The 18,757-nt window shown below is 39.9% G+C and overlaps 1 long non-coding RNA gene across 1 annotated transcript in view; it reads left to right on the top strand.

Annotated features, from left to right (window-relative positions):
• The first annotated feature begins 441 nt into the window (after positions 1-441).
• The window catches only part of LOC309795675, a 796,478-nt gene continuing 778,162 nt past the window's right edge, over positions 442-18,757 (top strand). The window contains exon 1 of the long non-coding RNA XR_014292311.1: positions 442-501. This is a non-coding gene — a long non-coding RNA (uncharacterized lncRNA). The remainder of the gene's footprint in view (positions 502-18,757) is intronic.

Genomic DNA, 18,757 nt, shown 5'->3' with positions numbered 1-18,757 from the left:
CTGTGGGGGTGGTGGGGAAGAGGATCTGGGTGAGTGAGGCACACAGAACTTCAAGGGCATCCATGGACCAGCTGGGGGGACCTGTAAGCAAGGCATCCCAAGTGGCTTATGGGGCATCTTCCTGATGGAGTTTGTGTCATAGGACTCAAAGTCCTTTGAGTTCTATGTCTTGGTTACTATGCTCCTAGCTTCTCTCAGTCCTTTGGTGGTGCTGGTCACCTTAGTGTTCTGGTTTGGGTGAGAAAGAAGGGTGCCTCTTGGGCAGTATCTCACATAGCCAGGAAGCAAGGCACTCACTACACTGTTACTTTCCCATGTAGGAGAAATTGCTGGGGGCCAAGAAATTGCTTTTGGCACTGAGATGTGCCCCCTTGGGGGAGGACTGATATGGGTAAATTGAAACTGTTCTCACTTTCTTCAATGCATTTATTTTCAGGGATTTTTTTTTTGCTCCAGTGGCGTGCTGAAAGTTCTCCGCTGGACTCCTTGACTACTACAAAGGTAAGGGTGGATGTTAATGTTCTATTTGAGGATGATGGTTTAAAAAAAAAAAAACCTCCTGTCATCTTGTGGATGTCAATCCTTGGGATTTATATTTTGAATAAGCATTCTCAGTTGCTGGTTAGGACAAAGCAAGTTGGGGAAACTTGTAGATGGAAAGAATGTTCTGGATAATTTCTCAAATTGGTCCTAGAACCTATAGAGACTTTTCATACAGTGAACAGATTGGATTGAGTGGAAGGGTCAGGTTTCTTATAGGGCTTAGTGGATCAGATTGAGTTGAGAAAGCAGAGATTTTATGGATATTTGCTTGAAAATGTGGAACGTGTGTGGAAGACCCAAAGAGGCTTGAGTAAAAAAAAAATGGTTCAGATGAATTTCAACTAATACACGCTTGTTTATAAATGGGTGTTGGACAGAAGTATCACTGGCATGAAAATGTTCATAGGCTTGAAGTGGGATTGTAAATGGTGATTGGGAAGATCTGTAAGTCCTGGCATATCAAAAGCCCACCTGTTCTGTAGATGGGCAGCATCACCGGAAGCCATTACTCCTTTCCCTTTGATAGATGAATGAAAGCGTTTGCTCTTTGGTATTATGATGTGTACTGTTATGATGATGAGAGTGTAGCTACGGAGAGGAGAAACCAGAGGGCACTAGCTGTAGTGGTGGTACGGTTTGGACAGCAGAGAGAGGATGGTTATTGCAAAGTGGAGGAGGGCAGATGGATGAAAGTTTTAAAAGTTTTGCAGAGCCTTAGTTCCTGTGAGGTAGGTTTGAGATACTGCTTTTATCCCTTCTCTCTCCAAACGGCTGGCATATATTGGGGCATCAAATGTCCACGAAGTTGCTGTAAATAGACCCTATCTGTCCTTAGCTCATCACTGTGATGGCCTTAGGGAAAATGTGCCACTAGAGGGTGTAGGAGAGCATGTGTCATCACAGAATTAAGTTCTATATATCACATTAGTACAAGGGCAGATCTGTAAGAACACCAACTTTATGCAAAGGCAGCACGAGTATTGAAGCATCTTGTTTTTAAAACAGTGTGACTTACTGTCAATGAACAAGGCTAAATGATATACAGCTCACAGACTGTTCCTCTTTCTTTGTGATGAAAAAGACCTCAAAATAAGATTTTAAGTATTTACAGTTATCTAATAAAATGCTTCATGAGTATTTATGAGGTACTTCCTTAACTAGATAAATTATAATATTAATCAAAATCAAGAATACTACTTAAAGAATTCTTCCAAGAACCCAGATCATAGACAAAGCTTTTCAGGTATTTCTTAATTCATTAATTCTCAGTTAAGTTGTTTATCTCATTCTTTCTACATGTACAAGAATGCTGCTATTTGACAGGAAGTCAAACAATTCCAATGTGAATTGCTGTTTGCTGGTTTATTAGCTAAATCATGATGACTTAAGATACTGTTAATATTAAATACAATTCCTTCTAAGTGAATATGCATGAATGCAATTTTATTATGTTATGATTTCCTCTCTGTTCTGTGATTGAGACCCTGTAGGAAGCAAATTCATACACCAGAGTTAATTCTTGCACATCCTCTTTTCTCATCCTCTTCCCCTTTACCAACTGTCCCTTTCTCAGTAGGGTAGGGGTTGAGGCATAGTGTTCTATGGAACGGAGACAGACCATGGTGGAATTTAATGGGTCAGGGACTTAGAAACATAAAGGCATCTTTATCTTAGAATCATCTGTATTAGACCCTGAAAGAGTCTCAGTAATGATCTAGGTTGTTTTAGCGTTTTGAAGCCCAGTCTGATAACATGTAGAATGAGTTAATATTCCACAAGTGTTTTGAGACAGAGTGCAATAATTACTATATGAAGGAATTTTTATTTTGTTTTGTATTAACCCTAAGTTATTTGTTTCAGCTAATGGAATCTCAAACAATATTTATAATTGACACTCAAATTTTATATTGTCCCACTCCAAAAGCACTGTTAAAGCTCACAAGGGTAGAGAAAAAAGTAAAAAAAAAAAAAAAAAAAAAAAAGAGTTAAACAATATGACCTGCCATGATAAGAATTCTGTTCTGTAAAGGCTAGTGACAGCATGGAACTTTACCTGCGCCCTGTTCTTCTGGAAAACAGGAACAGTCAAGAAATCTCCCCCATCCTTTTTGTGTTTCTGGAAATTGTTTATTGCAGAGATCCACTCTTACCCATATGATTTAAACAAGAAGTTATCTTCAAATTTTATGTATCTATAACAAGGCTAGTTATAGACCCTTTAAATTCCCATCCTTTGTCTCATAAATGATTAGTTGAAGTTAAATGGTCCCCACTTAAATGGTCCTTGATCAACTGTCCAGTCATGCAACACACTCATCACTCCCTCACATCCAATTCTTTCTAGCCTTCTTGTCTTAAGAGTACCCAGCATTTGCTTTAATCAAGTATGGTGAGACACAGACATATAACTTACTGTCATTGCAAGAAGTTTTTTCTACTTACAGCTCCTTAGAAACAGGAAATAAAAAGCATGATATGCCATGCAGGGCCATGCAGAGAAGCCCCAGGGTCAATCAGGAGGCAGAGAGAGTGAGTGAACAAGAGACTTTATAGTGATTTCTGCAAGAAGGAATGGGTGGAGTAGGTAAATAGGTTTAAAGTTGGCTAGTATGAATAATTTCAGCATGCTCTGGGGCATGGAGGCTGTTCTTAGTTGTCTGGTACTTGGCCCTGGGGTAAGTGGCCCAGAGTATAAGTCCTATGAGGGGAGCCTGATAAAGGAGGTGGTTGGGACATGGGTTTATTGACCTACAGCAAATAAACTGCCAGATATTTCTCCAGCAAAGATGAGTTTATTGGGGATCAACAGAGAATTGCTATTTGTGTCTGCAACCATGGTGAGCCATGTGGGTGAGCCATGTGCAAGTCCCTGCATGGCAAGGGAAGAATAGCTCTTTTACAGAGGGAAAAAGAAAGTTGGGAGGGTTATAGTAAACAGAGTCCTTTTTTTTTTTTTTTATTGGCTGAGTCCTTGCTGGGAAGGAAGAGGGATCTTTCTTCTCCTCCTTGGGGTCTGCACTTGTTGCAGGGTATGAGATCTCCCCCTTCTGGTCCCCTGACTATATTTGGTTGAGGTTTCTGTTTATTAATTTTTTTTTTTTACATTTACCCCTTTTGATCAAGACCTTTCCCTGAAAGCACTGTTGATCAAGAGTTAGGTTTTCTAGTTTCAGCAACTTCTGTCCCTCAGTGCCAGGAAGGACCTTTCCTAAGTGTAGTGTCCCACATCAGAGAAAAAGTACACAGATTATAAACCTATTGAGGTCACATTTGAGTAAAAGAGGGGGTAGGAGGGAGAACTCCTGAGCACTTTTAATCTGAAGTCCATATGTTATCAAGGTCATAGGCATTAGAGGTTATCTAAAGTGTTATGTCATCATCAAAGGTTTGGCAACAAACTTCCATCATGCCTGGTCTGGATATCTTGGGAAAGCCGTCTCATCAGATATCATCTGCTTCAATTCCAGGAAATCTTTATTTTCAGGTCACTAGGTGATTTGCAGGTCCAGTCAGGGTTCTATGCTTTCTTCAGGTGTGTCACATGAATCCAAGAGTCTATTCTTTGAAGTTTGGTGGCATAAGGATTGGTTAGCAGTACCTGATAGGGGCCTCTCCAGTAAGGCTGAGGAAAGTTCTTCTGGAGGTGTTCTTTCCACCAGACAAAATCTCCAGGTTTACAAGATATGATGCTTAAGGTCTTTGTCCCCCAAGGGCATGCTGTGAAAAGATTGCTCCACCAAAACATGGTTAATTTTAATAGAAGCAATTAGGCCTTTGCAATATTGGAGTATCTCTCCTTTTGTCAGTTGTGGGTGCAAAGAAGCAGGAGCCAGTGCATTAGGTGTCCTGTGACGATCTCGAAGGGTGAGAGGAGAGTTGGATTTCCACAAGGAATGGATCTGAGATGTAGAAGGAACAACAGAGATGCTTTTGGCCAAGGTACTGGGAGGACCTCTACACATCTTGCCAATTGAGTCTTAATAATGCTGTTAGTGCGTTCAGCTACACCAGAGGATTGAGGGAGGGTGTAAACACAGTATAAGTGTTGTAAACCTGGCCAAACAGCACAAACTTGTTGAAACACCTGGCCAGTAAAATGGGTTCCTCAATAACTTTGAAGTTTGAGAGGAGTTCCCCAGGTAGGGATAATCTTTTCCAAAAGGACATTAGCCACAAAAGAGGCAGTAGCCTATCTGCAAAGAAAGGCTCCTTGAGCCCAGTGTGAAAACATATGAACTGTGACTATAACATATTTATCCATTAGATGGAGGAGGAAGTTGTATGACATTCACTTACCAGAACTCAAATGGTCAGTTAGGCAGTTTGAAATATTTGGGAGCATGTGAAGAGGCTTCCCTGGGTTGTACTTGAGACAAGTGGGACAAGTGAGGTAGGCACTTTTTGTAGGCTTGCTAATTTTTCCCCACTAATATTAACTCATGAATGAGTTATTAGACCATGGTTTCATGCATGTACAGTGGCGAGGAGTGGGAATTTTAGAGTCTCCAGTAAGACTGAGTTATTTGGTCCAAACGAGAGCTTTCTCTTTTTATCAAACCAACAGTTGTTGAATTTCCAATCTTGTTTTTCCTTTTCTGAGGCCAATTGTTGGGCTTCTCTAGCGAGTTTTTCTAAATTATCATTTGGGGAAATATCCCTTTGGACTGTGACAGAGGTTTGGCTGCTGTTGATCCCTTGAAGGGCAGCATTCCTTGTGGAAATACCAGCAACATGATCTCTAAACGTCCAGAGAGTCAAGTTGAGAATGCCCCGTAATCTTAATAATAGCTCAAGTGGCAGGTAAAAGTATTGCACACTATAATTGCTAAACATAGGGGCCATTTAAACTTTTATTTCTGCTGAAAGTAAGAAAATCATGTTACTCCCACAACATCCCCAAATCATGAGCTACTTCAAAAGCACGTATACTAACAATATAAATATTGGCAGTTATATAATAGCATACCCAGCACAATATTTGCCATTGCCACATTTTAAATAAGAACCATCAGAGAACCATGAGAAGTCAGTGTTATCCAGAGGACTTTCTTGTAGATACCAGGTGGAGTCAGGATGTGGTCTGTCAGTGTTAAGTAGTCGTGAGGGACTTTGTTTTTGATGGAGGAGAGAGTAGTAGGGTTAAGGTTACAACGGTGTAAAGAGTTATGTGAGGACCAGTTAACCAAGGGACTGCGTAGTAGGTGAGGCAGCTGGAGAAATGTTGAGTGTGTTGAGAATTCAGAAGATCTTCTACTGTATGAGGGACACAGCTCGTTAAAGGGGATCCCATGATCACTTTCTTGGTGGCCTTAACCAAAAGGGCAGTGGTTAAGGGCATGGTATCCCCATGCCACAAGGTCCAGTTGCTGGCTATGAGTTGATGGTGGTTTCTGTGTTTGGGGTGAATACCCCAAAAGCATTCCCTTCCTTTTTGTATATAAACGGGGAAGAATGGGATCTGATCATTGGACTGCCCAATGGCAGGTGGCTTCATCAAACTCTCCTCTGAGGCCTTAAAAGCTATGTCATTCAGTTCTTCCCATAAAATTGGGTTGGGATTGTTATTGATGAGTAAAACATACAGAGGTTTGGCTGTAAGAGAAATTTGGGATCCAGTCTTCAGTAATGACCAATTAGCCCAAGGAAACCTCACAGTTGGTGCTTAGTTTTGGGTTTGGGGAAACTTAGGACACCATGAAGCTTATCTGGATCTAGGAATAGGCCTTGTTCTGGTTTCAGATGTCCTAAATATTGAATCTGGGTTTGGGCAAACTTCAGTTTTTCTTTGACAACCTTTATGTCCCTCTAAGGCTAAAAGCTTTAGCAAGTGGATACTGTCTTCCTGTGAGAAGGCTTGAGAAGGAGAGCAAAGAAGCAAATCATCCACATATTGTAGCAAAATAGAACCTCTAGGGAACTTTATATCATCCAGATCAGCCTTTAGGATTTACAGGAAATAAGAAGGACTCTCAGTAAAACCCTGAGGCTTTACTATCCAGGTGAATTATTTTTCTTCCCAAGTGAAAGCAAAAAGATATTGGGTAGCTTCATCAACTGAAATACTAAAGAATGCGCTGCATAAATCAGTTACAGTAAAGAATTTACTTTTGGTGGGAATGAATGTTAGGAACTTGTGAGGGTTAGGAACAACAGTGTGTCATGGGCTAACAATGTTGTTTATTGCTCAGAAGTCCTGGACAAACCTCCATCCTTTGCCCTTAGGTTTTCTCACTGGTAAAATACGAATGTTACAGGGACTTGTATAAAGGATGGTGAGGCCTTGAGTCTTGTAATCTATTATGGGTTTTATGCCATAAAGAGCTTCTTTACTTATAAGGTATTGATTAATTGTGGGAAGAGGTGAGGGGTCTATTTGAATCTTGATGGGAGATGTGCTGTGAATTTTGCCAATATCGGTTGTAGATTTTGCTCATAAGGAAGGTGATAGCTGATTCAGTAGGGACACATGATAGCTTTTCAAGAATCAGCTCTAGTACTGTCAGAGATGAAACAAATGAAAGATATCAAAGGGACATTTATTCACCTGGCTGGTTACTTTGACTACTATCAAATTCTCGAATTATTTTCACCTTTCATAATTCTCTAAGTCTCAGCCTAATCAATGGGTAGGAGCATAGGAACTAAGGAGAAAAGGGTGTATATCTATCAAAGGATCTAGAAAGAAGGGAAAACATTCAGAGGCAGGAACCTCTTGAGGTCCATTAGAGCCCCCCACGATTTGAGCTGTTTTGGTACTCTGAGGCAGGGGCTGCTTTATAGTAGTGGGGTCAGGCCCTGAAAGCATGACTCCAGGTCCCTTAGGACTGGAAGAGATTCATCCCCTCTCTGGAGAAATGTTCCTCCGACCTGATGAAGAGGGAGGATTGGGAAGAGCCCCTGTTCCTTGGAGCCCCATCGTTGAGAATTGGGAGGATGTTGGGAAAGCTGGTTAGAGGGCTGGAGGTACCTGAAGCACTTGAATTTGTAACACTCTCTTTTCTAATTTCCTAGCTCTTTGCAATAATAGCAGAAACTAGGATGGTTTTTCTTTCATTTAGGAGCCTTTAGTCACTGGAGTTGAAGTATAAGATTAAGAGTGTTCGCCATCTTACTTTGAGGTGATTCATCAAGAGTGTAAGAGTGTAAGAAAGCTGGTTTGCTACATTAACTCTGCAGTGGACAGTTTCCCATTCCATCCTGGTCCTTTTTTTTTTTTTTTTTTTTTTTTTACTAGAAGGGAAAGTTCTCATTTCAGCCCATTAATAAACATAGAGTTAAAAGCTGCCTGGATAATATGAACATCTGAAGGAAGACCAGAATTTACTTTACAAACTGAGGTCAATTGTAATACTAATGAACAGGTTTATCAGATTTCTGTGTGCAAGCCTGAATTTTTTTTTTTCCAGTCAGCAGGCTTTGGAAAAGCCCTAGGAATTGATCAGCAAAGTCATCTGGTGATCGGTGAAGCCTGATCATATGAGTTAGTGGGCTGGTCCTCTGGTTGTAATTCTAGGGACCTTTCAGTATTTACCCAGTTAATGATTTCATTCAGTTGCTGGCCTTGTCCTTCACGGACAAGCGTACGAACTAGCTGAGAAACAAGCTTGATAAGTTTGAATGATTATATTATTAAATTCCTCAGCAAATCTTTGAGGACCTTTTGTTACTTTGGGAAAACCTTTGACTGGCTCACAGTTCAGCTTTATCCAGAGGATATAAGAAATGAAAGGAATTAGCTTTTGGATCCTCAGAAATCTGATTTTAAAGGTACAGTTTGTGATAAATTCAGAGGAAAAAGGAGTGGGGAGAGTTTGAGAGAACAGGGGGAGTTTAGCAAGAGAATTAGTGTGGGGGGAGTTAAGGGTACAGTGGAGGCATATGCAGTATAGAAGGGAAGAAGGAAGGTGGCGCTGGAGTCAGAGTCTGAGACAAGTCGAGGAAGAAGAGGCTGAGCCTTCAGGAGCCATTTTATCTTTAATTATTTGTTTGCCTCAGTTCATCTTAACATCTTATTTTGCGGAGACGCAATTTTGGCCCCTGATAACATTTGGAAGCCTCGAAACACCAATCAAAATAAGCATTCCACTCAGTGCTGGAAATTTTTGAGCAATTGTAGTCCAGTTTGAGTTTAAGAAAATTAAGTTTGAGGATTTCAAAAGTTCTCCATAATGACCATTGATATTCTAAATTGCCTTTGGAGAGGTCAGGTTGGTCCATTTAGTTAGAAATGTGCATGAGGAAGGACTGCAGTTCTTAAAAATAAAATCAGCCAGAGTCCCTGTGTGTGTGTGTTGGGGGGGCTCTTAAAATATTTAGGCAGCTGGGATCATTTTTCAGAGGTTTTTCTCTAGCGTCAAAGAATAATTTTCAAATAGCTTATAGCTCAAGCAGCTCAATTCAAACAGCTTTCAACTCAGGCGGGCTGCCAGTTCTTAGGAAATAGGTTGGTCCGAGAGGAACCTGCTAAAGGCTTCTCAGCCAGTGTCCGGAGAACAGCCCCTGTTCCAAAGGAATGGACAGGGGTGAAAAACTAGCACAGTTCCAGTGAAACAGCCCTTGTTCCTGAAGAAATGGCTGCTGGCTTCTCAGCCAACTGTGGTTAAAACCCTGATCTCAAAAGCGAGACCAGCGTGTCAAATGAGTACCTGGTTACAGAGCAAAGCCCTAACCAGCAAGAACAAAACCTTAAAATAGAGCCCAAATAAAGGGGAGAGCTTCAAATGCAAAGAGGGCATGAGCTCAGATCAAGGGAAAAGACACACCTTCAAATTCCATGATGGATGAGAAAAGCAGTGAGCACAGTAGGCTTAGTTGTGGGTACCACACTTGTTTGCTCACCAGCCCCAGAGGCTTTGAGGGTCTTCTCTGCTCTACATTGGTTGGTTTGCATATGAAAGGCATTCAGTGTCCAGCAGGCAAATGGTTTACTATCTCTAGGAATTGGGTAGCCCCAGTTGGGCCAGTTTCTGCAAGATCAACAAGTCCTCAAGAGAACAAAGCATCAAAAATACAGGATAGGAAGATATGATTAATAAAATTGTTTACTCCTCCCTATAAAAGAAAAACCCTTTTCTGTCTGACCTTTGAGATCCTTGCAGATGTTATGGCCAGAGCATTCTCCCTATCGCTATAACCCTCCTTTCCTTATTAGAATACTTTTTGTGAATAAAATCTCTCCTTACCTATGTCCAGATGTTCTTTTTTTTTTTTTTTTTTTTTTTTGTGGTACGCGGGCCTCTCACTGCTGCGGCCTCTCCCATTGCGTAGCACAGGCTCCGGACACACAGGCTCAGCGGCCATAGCTCACGGGCCCAGCTGCTCCGCGGCATGTGGGATCTTCCCGGACCGGGGCACGAACCCGTGTCCCCTGCATCGGCAGGCGGACTCTTAACCACTGCGCCACCAGGGAAGCCCCAGATGTTCTTATTTGATACCAGGAAGACTAACCATTGGGTTTAGCTTAGTCACTTTTCAGCAAGTTGGGGTGGTGATGGTGGATTGTAGAAGACAGGCTAAATACAGGCCTGTAAGGGACTGAGCCTGTTCCATTGTGCTTTGTCCTAGGAAAAAGATCTTTCATTTTAAACAGTTTTATCAGAGTCAGTGTATGAGTCTCCTATTGCTGCTGTAATAAATTACCACAAACTCTCATTTTTTAACAAAATAAATTTATTATCATACAATTATGTAAGTCAGAAGTCCAAAGTTAGTCTCACTGGGCCGAAGTCAAGGTATCAGCAGGGCTGGTTCCTTCTGGATGCTCTAGGGAGACTCTGTTTCTTAACATTTTCCAGTTTCTAGAGGTTGCTTTCATTCCTTGGCTTGTAGCCACCTTCCCTCTTCAAAGCCAGCAACAGCCAGTTGTGTGTTTCTTGTAATATATCACTTTCACTCTGTCTCTTCTGCCTCTTTCTTGCACTTTTAACGGACCCTTGTGATTAGATGAGGCTCATCCAGATAATCCAGGATAATCTTTCTATTTAAATGTCAGCTAATTAGCAACCTTAACTCCATCTGCTGCCATGATTCCCCTTTTCCATGTAGTGTAACATATTCACAGGATCCAGAGATTAGGTTCCTTGGGCATCTTTGGGAGGCCATTATTCTGCTTGCCACAGTCAGGTAAAAGTGTCCCTTGAATAATAGTCTATTCAGCCCCATCAAGGCCAACCTAACTGCTTCTCAGAGGACTAAAAAGTAATCTGAGATGGTCCCTCAAAATGAGTTTAGCATAAAGGAAGTCTGAAAGTGTTAATCATATATATGTAGTTTAAATAAATTAACAAGAGTATCATTACATGGACCAGAACCTAGCCCTTGCTCAGGTCTCCAGCCTCGGGTTTAGTATGCATTCCTATGTAATTACTGTAGGCACTTAACTACAGTTGACAGGCCAAGGGTTTCAGCATTGAAGCAGAAAGCGGCAGAGCTGGAATTTGATCAGAGGTTTAGCTGTGAGACCTTGAGACAATTATTTAAAACTTTTGAGCCTCATTTGCCTCTTCTGCAAAACAGGGATATAATTATCTACCATGAAATACTTGGTGGTACTCATGAAGATAAATTTACACATATCACATAGAAACTATAAGATATATTCTTAATAATGAATTTCACATGTAACAAGAATTTTTACCTCAAGCTCCTTATTTCTCTCACCTGGACTATTATAATACTCTAGTATTTCACTCCTACCATCTTCACCCCACTTCAAGTGAATTTAAAATATAGCATAATTACAACATAAATCAAATCATGTTGTCCTTGATTTAAATTGCTCAGTGACTTGACATTGCATGTTACATTATCTAAAAGGATGCATTCATTCATTTCTTTGTTCATTCAGTTAACATTTATTGAGTATCTTAGGCTTTTAAAAAATGTTAGTGGGCTTCCCTGGTGGCGCAGTGGTTGAGTCTGCCTGCTGATGCAGGGGACACGGGTTTGTGCCCCAGTCCGGGAAGACCCCACGTGCCACGGAGTGCCTGGGCCCGTGAGCCATGGCCGCTGAGCCTGCACGTCCGGAGCCTGTGCTCCGCAACGGGAGAGGCCACAACAGTGAGAGGCCTGCGTACCGCAAAAAAAAAAAAAAAAAAAAAATGTTAGTGAACAAACCACAATTCTAGACCAGAGGGATTTCAGATAATTTGTCTATGTTCCCCACTAAAGAGTGAATTATAATCTAAGATAATGGGACTGGAAAAAAAGGAAGAAAAAATTAGTATAAAAAGTGTTTGCATGAACACATTTAGATTGGTATGTGTGTGAGAGAGACTGGTCTAGCAAATTACATAACCTGTAAAAAACATGGGAAAGGCCACAGAAAAGTAAAAAACATGATCAATTTCATCTTCACAGTTAACAGTGCACTTCAAACAACCATAATTCTCCATAACAGGGCTGTAGACACTGCTTTTAGTTGCAGTGTCTGTGGATTCCATGATTGTAAATTTTCCTTTTAGTAAGGGATCATCTGAACAGCTTTCTCAAAACAGACAGACTTCCTTGTAATGTGATTTGTTTTAGGAGCTGTTGTGGTATTTGGTCAGAAGCTCCAAGCAATATCACCACAGCTATAACTGAAAGAAAAGATGACACATCAGATTAAAGCAGGTGGCTGGCCACTTTTTACCAAAATGTTTGTTGATTCCACATGATCTTCCTCAAAGGAACCCTAAAAAATAATTTCATAGCAACATGAGACCACATGGTGTAGGAGAAGGAAGATGGACTTTGAAAAGAAATGATGTGGTTTACATTCTAGCTCTTGAACTAACAAGCTGCATGGCATTTGACAATTAACTTAGCCTTTCTGAATCTTCATTTCCTTACCTAGAGATAGATAATATTTGCATTAAAGCCTTTGTTTTTTAGAAGGTTTAAATATGTCCTATACACTACTTAAGGAATATCCGATTAATTCTCTTTGATTTCTATTCCTTGTTTGAATTATTTTAATAAGTTGGCCCTTATTCAGGAGAGAAGGGAATCTGGAGTTCGAACAGAAATTCTTAGAAGGTTAGGAATTTCTGGGTAATATAAGAAGAGTAAGTGGCCTTAAATCATATTTCAAAATATTAATCTTTATTTCACTTATTTCCAGCAGCTGGAACTCAGTTCTAAATTTAAAAATGTTTGCAGTCAAGAACTATGTATCAGACCTTTTTTCTTTTTTAAAAAAATTCTCAGAACCTAAGTCAGAGCCTTACACATGGAAGGCATGCAATAAATATGTTGATAAATTAGTAAAATCACATTATAAACAAGACCAATATTTACTTGTAAATAAACAAATACAAATAAAGATTAAAGCTTATTTAACATATGTCTAGTAATCAGTATTATACTAAGAACTGCCATTATTGATATATTTTATATTATTGTTTTACAAACCATTTAGTACAAGTTAATAACTGTAATGGTAATTTGGTTTTTTCTTTAAACTTTTGTTTTGGGAAAGTAAAAAATTTAGTTTCAGGGGCTTCCCTGGTGGCGCAGTGGTTGAGAGTCCGCCTGCCGATGCAGGGGACACGGGTTCGTGCCCCAGTCTGGGAAGATCCCACATGCTGCGGAACGGCTGGGCCTGTGAGCCATGGCTGCTGAGCCTGCGTGTCCAGAGCCTGTGCTCCGCAACGGGAGAGGCCACAACAGTGAGAAGCCCGCGTACTGCAAAAAAAAAAAAAAAAAAAAAAAATTAGTTTCAGTGGTTCTCCTTATTCTTTGAAATGACAGACATACATTTATCTGAAGAAGAGATTGGAAAAGAACTTAAGATAGCCTCTCAAAGGGGACCATTTTGGGAATTCCCATGTGGTCCAGTGGTTAAGACTTGGCATTTTCACAGCCTGGGCCTGGGTTCAATCCCTGGTCAGGGAACTAAGATCCCACAAGCTGCATGGCGTGGCCAAAAAAAAAAAAAAAAAAAGAAAAAGAAAGGAAAATTTCTACACAAAGGGGACCATATTGTCACTGACACTGGTTTTGTGAACAATGCCCGTATATTGGTCAAAGCCTTTTTATATCAACAGTAATCAGGAATATATATTTGTGTATAGTGGCCATGGCCAAGATTATTAAAACAATGTAAAAGCATGCTTAGGGGGAACTTGTATAACATAACTCAGGCCAAATAACTTTTTGAAGCTCTAATGTGGTATAAAAATTTAGAGCTGTGAGAAACTAGAAGATTGAATAATCCTCATTCGCTCAAACTGAGGAATGCCACAGCTAATTTTGTATTAACAGAGACTTCCAAGTCACCTTGCATTGCGTCATCCAACCTGCGTTAAAACTGCTCAGGGGATGCTTATACTGTCCACGCTTCCTGCTTGTGTAGTGTGTCCTTTAGGATAGTGCTGATATCACGAGGCTTCCTTTCAGCTGAGTTCATTCTCTGCCTCGCTGTTTACATAACAGCAAATAATTTCAAATTCAACTCTTAAATTGGTCAAATCTTTCAAATATGTGAAGAATTGCCTACCTGTAGGATTAATAGGTCAAATATTGAAGTCGTCAGAGCTCCTGAATGTGTCTACACTGGATTCCTTCTTTTCGTTACATCCAGTTTTCATCTTAGCTCATTTTAACAGGCTGACCCTCTGTACAGTGGCCTACATCAGTGCCCACTAGAAAATCTCAAAGTGTCTTTTACTCATCCTATGTGAAATCAAACTCAGTGTTCCCATTAAACAAAAGCAAACTTTCCACATCTGTTTTATTCCTTCTGTTCCACCCTCCCTGTACTGCTAGAAAGATTTTTCACTTAATCATAGGAGCAATGGGAATCTACTGTAGAGTTTTAAGCATATATATACAATTCGTATTTTTAGGACCAAAATACTTAACATGGATGGCAAGGCCCTTTATGTTTTTTCCTTCTTGGCTTTCTGCTCATAAGTGACTTTCCTTTTCCATGCCTAGGTCTTTACATGCATTAAATCCTCTATGTGGAAATATCCTTCTTCATACTCATCCTTACCTCACAGTGGCTTAGAAACTTTTCCCCAGATATCAGCTCAAAACAGTAGGAACATCATTTTGAACTGCCTTACCAGGTCTAGTTCTTCTATTATTTGCCCTTAAAAGTCAGTATTTGTTTCCTCCATGACATATACCAGAATTTTATTTGTACATTTAAAAAAAATTATTCCACTGCCTATCATCTGCAGTAGACTGTGACATCTATAAAGGCTGGAATATTTGCTGTCTTCTTCACTGTTTGTATCCCCAGTGTCTCACTAGCTGGGACAAAGCAGGCACTCAATAAGTACCTGTTGAATAAAAATAAATACTACTCAAAAATCACTAAACAACTTTAAAGTGACTGCATAAAATTTTAAAGTATAATTTATAAGAAGGTTATATCATGACTCCTATACAAATATATAAAATGAAAACCTGTCAAAGATGTATGTAACATTAATGGGGAATCAGGAAGATGCTAAAACTGGGTTCACAGGTGAATTTGGAAGACAGATATAATCAGGCAAACAGGAATGCAGAAATGAATTTAATAAGTGCAAAACTGGCTAAAAGGCTATTGGGTGATAAAATGTAATGTTTGGAGTCATCTTTTCTACAGATTGGAAAGTCGATTTTATCTTTACTAGACAACATTCATTTTTATTGCTGTGGACAATAATTATTTGCATGACATTCAGTTTTCTACAACTCCTACCACTATAGAGGAGTATAAACAAGCCAACTGAAAGACAATCAAAGGTACTTATCCTATGGAATCAGATAATCCCCAGAGGGTCCCCACTCCTCTGAAAGGATACCCAGTAATCTTTCTTGCCCTTTTCTAAATATTCAGTGCTTTTTCCCAAAGAAAATATCTTCACTTCTGCAAAGTTTTCTAATTCTATTCTCATCCCTTTTCCAGAAGCCTAGAGTACTATTTGGACAAATCTGTTAATCCTGTTAAGGTTTAATCTGTAGATCATAAATCTAAGAATCTATCTCTTAATCCAGCTGCCAAAAAGTATTTTGAATACTTTTGCTTCAGTTAAAAATTCACAGTATCCAGATAAATAATTTTATTAGGAAGAAAATGTCATGTAATTTACCCACACTTATCACTTGTCTCTTTCTGGGGAATGAGGCTGACAGTATTGAAAGACAGCCAAATCTACATTTCTCACTTTCATAGATGTTTCACTGAGTCTTTTCAACTGATCAAACAGGATATGGTTATATAAATTATTGTAAAAATATTTTTATGAAAACGAAGATAAAGGCCAGAGGGGTTATGTTTCTAAAGCATATTGGTACAAGGGGGAAAGAAATGTCATTCAAACCAGAACTGACACAGCTCAGTTTCTCCAATTGATGATTGTGTGATCTGAGCAAATGACTTATCTTCTCTGCACCATAAGACAAGAAAAGATATTCTCATTGTTGAAGCCCCTAGATGTCTCAAATTCCTGATCCTTTGGACTCCTAAGCCACACTCTTGGCTGACTCTGGAGCCTTGTGTTTAAGGTCCCACTAGCTAAGGCTTGCAGGCAGACTTCCACTCTGAAATCTTGCAGTTTCCTTGAGGCACTTGTCAGGAAGCAGGGACCACTTCCCCCACTGTCAGGGAGCTGAAGAAACCTATAGCACTGTCTTTTTTTCTCAGTGGGCTGTTATCTCCTCCTTCTCTCTGTCTTCCTGTGGTAGATTATCTTCTGTTTGCCTTCCAAGTCCACTTTCTACCCCTGTCTACCCTGCTCTGTATCCTAGAAGCCTGATGTACATGACCAGCATCAAAACGTTTTGCTTTCTGCTATCAGTGGATTTTTGGCAGGAGATTAGAGAATGGGATGGAAGGGAAGTGAGATTAAGGTATTTATTCCGCCAGTTCTGCCCTTGCTGAATTACTATGGGTTGGCTACATCACTCTACTGAAGGCCACAGCTCCTCTTGGGAAGATCTTCCATGAAGCTACCTACTCTGTATTTTGTTCGGCTATTTGAAAGCCTAAGAATAGTAATAGTTCCACACTCTTGCTAGCCTTGGTGCATTGCACTAATCATGGTTGTTTTCCCTAAATTCTGCCTGGATGTTAACAAGCAGTCTTCATTAAGTGCTTCTCAATGGACCAGTTTGAGTGTATCATACTGCTGCAGGGACCCTGACTGCTACATTGAAGTATACAGCTCAGTCTCAAGGGCCATTGACTTCAGATTGCTTCTTCTTTACCCTTTCAACATCTTGGACTTGAAAAAAGGGCTGGTTAACTAAAAAAGATGAAAACAGGGAGGAAAAAATAGAAGGCACCAATTTAAACAAATCATTTTGCCATACCGTGTTAATGAATTAGGTTCCTCACTCTCCTGGCCATCTATATCATAAGTATCTTAAAAAAAACCCAAAAAACACACTTTCCGTCTCTCATCTCAATTCCCTTTACTAGAAGAGAGACAATACACTAACACATCTAGAACAGTAACAGAATGTTTAAAGTGTACATCTGCCACGTGTTAGATTACTTGTCAAGATTACTTGTCAGATACTCTTACCATCTCTTCAGTTACACTTGGCCTTCCAGATATTTGACCCTCTCCTAGTCAGCTCAGGCTGCCATAACAAAATACCAGAGACTGGGTGGCTTAAACAACAGAATTTTATTTTCTCGCCGTTCTGGAGGCCAGAAGTCTGAGGGTGCCAGCATGGTCGGGCTCTGGTGAGAGCCCTCTTCCTGGCTTCCAGCTGAGAGAGCGAGCTCTGGTTTCTCTTCTTCTTATAAAGACACTAATCCTGTCATGAAGCCTCACCCTCATGACCTCATCTAAACCTAATTACCTCCCAAAGGCTTCATCTCCAAATACTATCACATTGGGGATAGGGCTTCAACATATGCATTTTAGGGGAACACAGTCAGTCTATAACAGATCCTAGTTTATCAGCTGTATTACCTTTATTTTTTTCTTTAAACTTTCTTTCCAGTTCTTATAAGACAGAAGTAGTCTCTATATTCTTTTTCCTATAACAGGTGGTTCTTTCCTTTCCTCTTTCACTTAATCTCCCATGTCCTTCGGTGGTCTCTGTCAGAATTAGCCATTTTTTCCTCTGTGCCCCCATTGCTATATACCTCACTTTATTGGGTGGTTGCAAGTCTGTTTGCTTTTAGGCTATTAACACGTCTAACAGTTAACAATAGCAATAAGAAGAGCTTTACCATTTATTCAGTGTTTACTTTGGTTCTACATCAGTGTCTTCATACGGTTTTCTTTAATTTTCATAACAATCCATTGAGGGAGGTATACGTTGAATCACCATTTTCAGATAGGTAAGCTGAGGGGAAGTTACTTGCTGAAGGTTATACTTTTAAGAGGTAATAAAATTTGAACCTGTGTGCTTGACTTGGTGCCCAAGCTCCTAACCACTTTAATAACAAAAGGAGCATAGGAAGGCAGCATGATGTCACGGCGAAGTAAATAGACTTTGAAGAGAGAACACATGTTCAAGTCCTGGTTGTTCTCTGATCTAGCACGGTGACTTAGGGACTTTTATAAGCACTCTGTGTCTCAGGTTGCCATCTTTAGAATGGCACAGATAATGCTTTTTAACTATCTCTCAAGGTTGTGGTGAGGGCCAAGTGCATTAACACATGAGGGACCCTTAGAGTAGCCATTTAATAAATATTAGTGTTATACTTACTAATAATAGTATTCTAGGAATGAGCCAGATTCTTCCATAGTAGGAAAGACCAGGAGCTTCAAAATCCTCACAAATACTGTAAAAACATTCTTCACATGGCATTAAGTTAGTGATAGCCAAAGGAGAGTTTCAAATGTCTCTCAAACATAAGTGAAAAACAAGCAAAAAAAAAAAATCACCTTTCCCTATGAAGCTGCATCTAGCTCCTTCCTCTTATTGCTTCTTCATTTCTGAAGTGGAAACATTATCAGATCTTATCAAGAAGCCCCACAGACTTGGATCTCCTTGAGCAGAGCCCTTGTTTTATAATCTTTTTCATCTTAGACTTGAGGACAGCAGTTCCAACAATGGTTGATGATTGCAGGGATAAATGAATGAATCTACAAAGTGCATGGTTCAAAACCTGTGTATTGTCTAGGAGACTAGCAAGTGGATATAATCACCACCTCACCCCTTAGACCAGTGGATAAAAATTTGCTATCTAACTACCTTGGATTTTCATAGCTTAATTTTATTATTTTATTTTTTTCAGGCATAAATTTTGAACTGGATGCTTTGCTTGGTTGGT

Source organism: Mesoplodon mirus, assembly GCF_964341445.2.
Source record: "Mesoplodon mirus genome assembly, chromosome: 19".
Classification (NCBI taxonomy): domain Eukaryota; kingdom Metazoa; phylum Chordata; class Mammalia; order Artiodactyla; family Ziphiidae; genus Mesoplodon; species Mesoplodon mirus.
The sequence above is the reverse complement of the archived record's forward strand: the minus strand, read 5'-3'. Positions and strand labels throughout refer to the sequence as shown.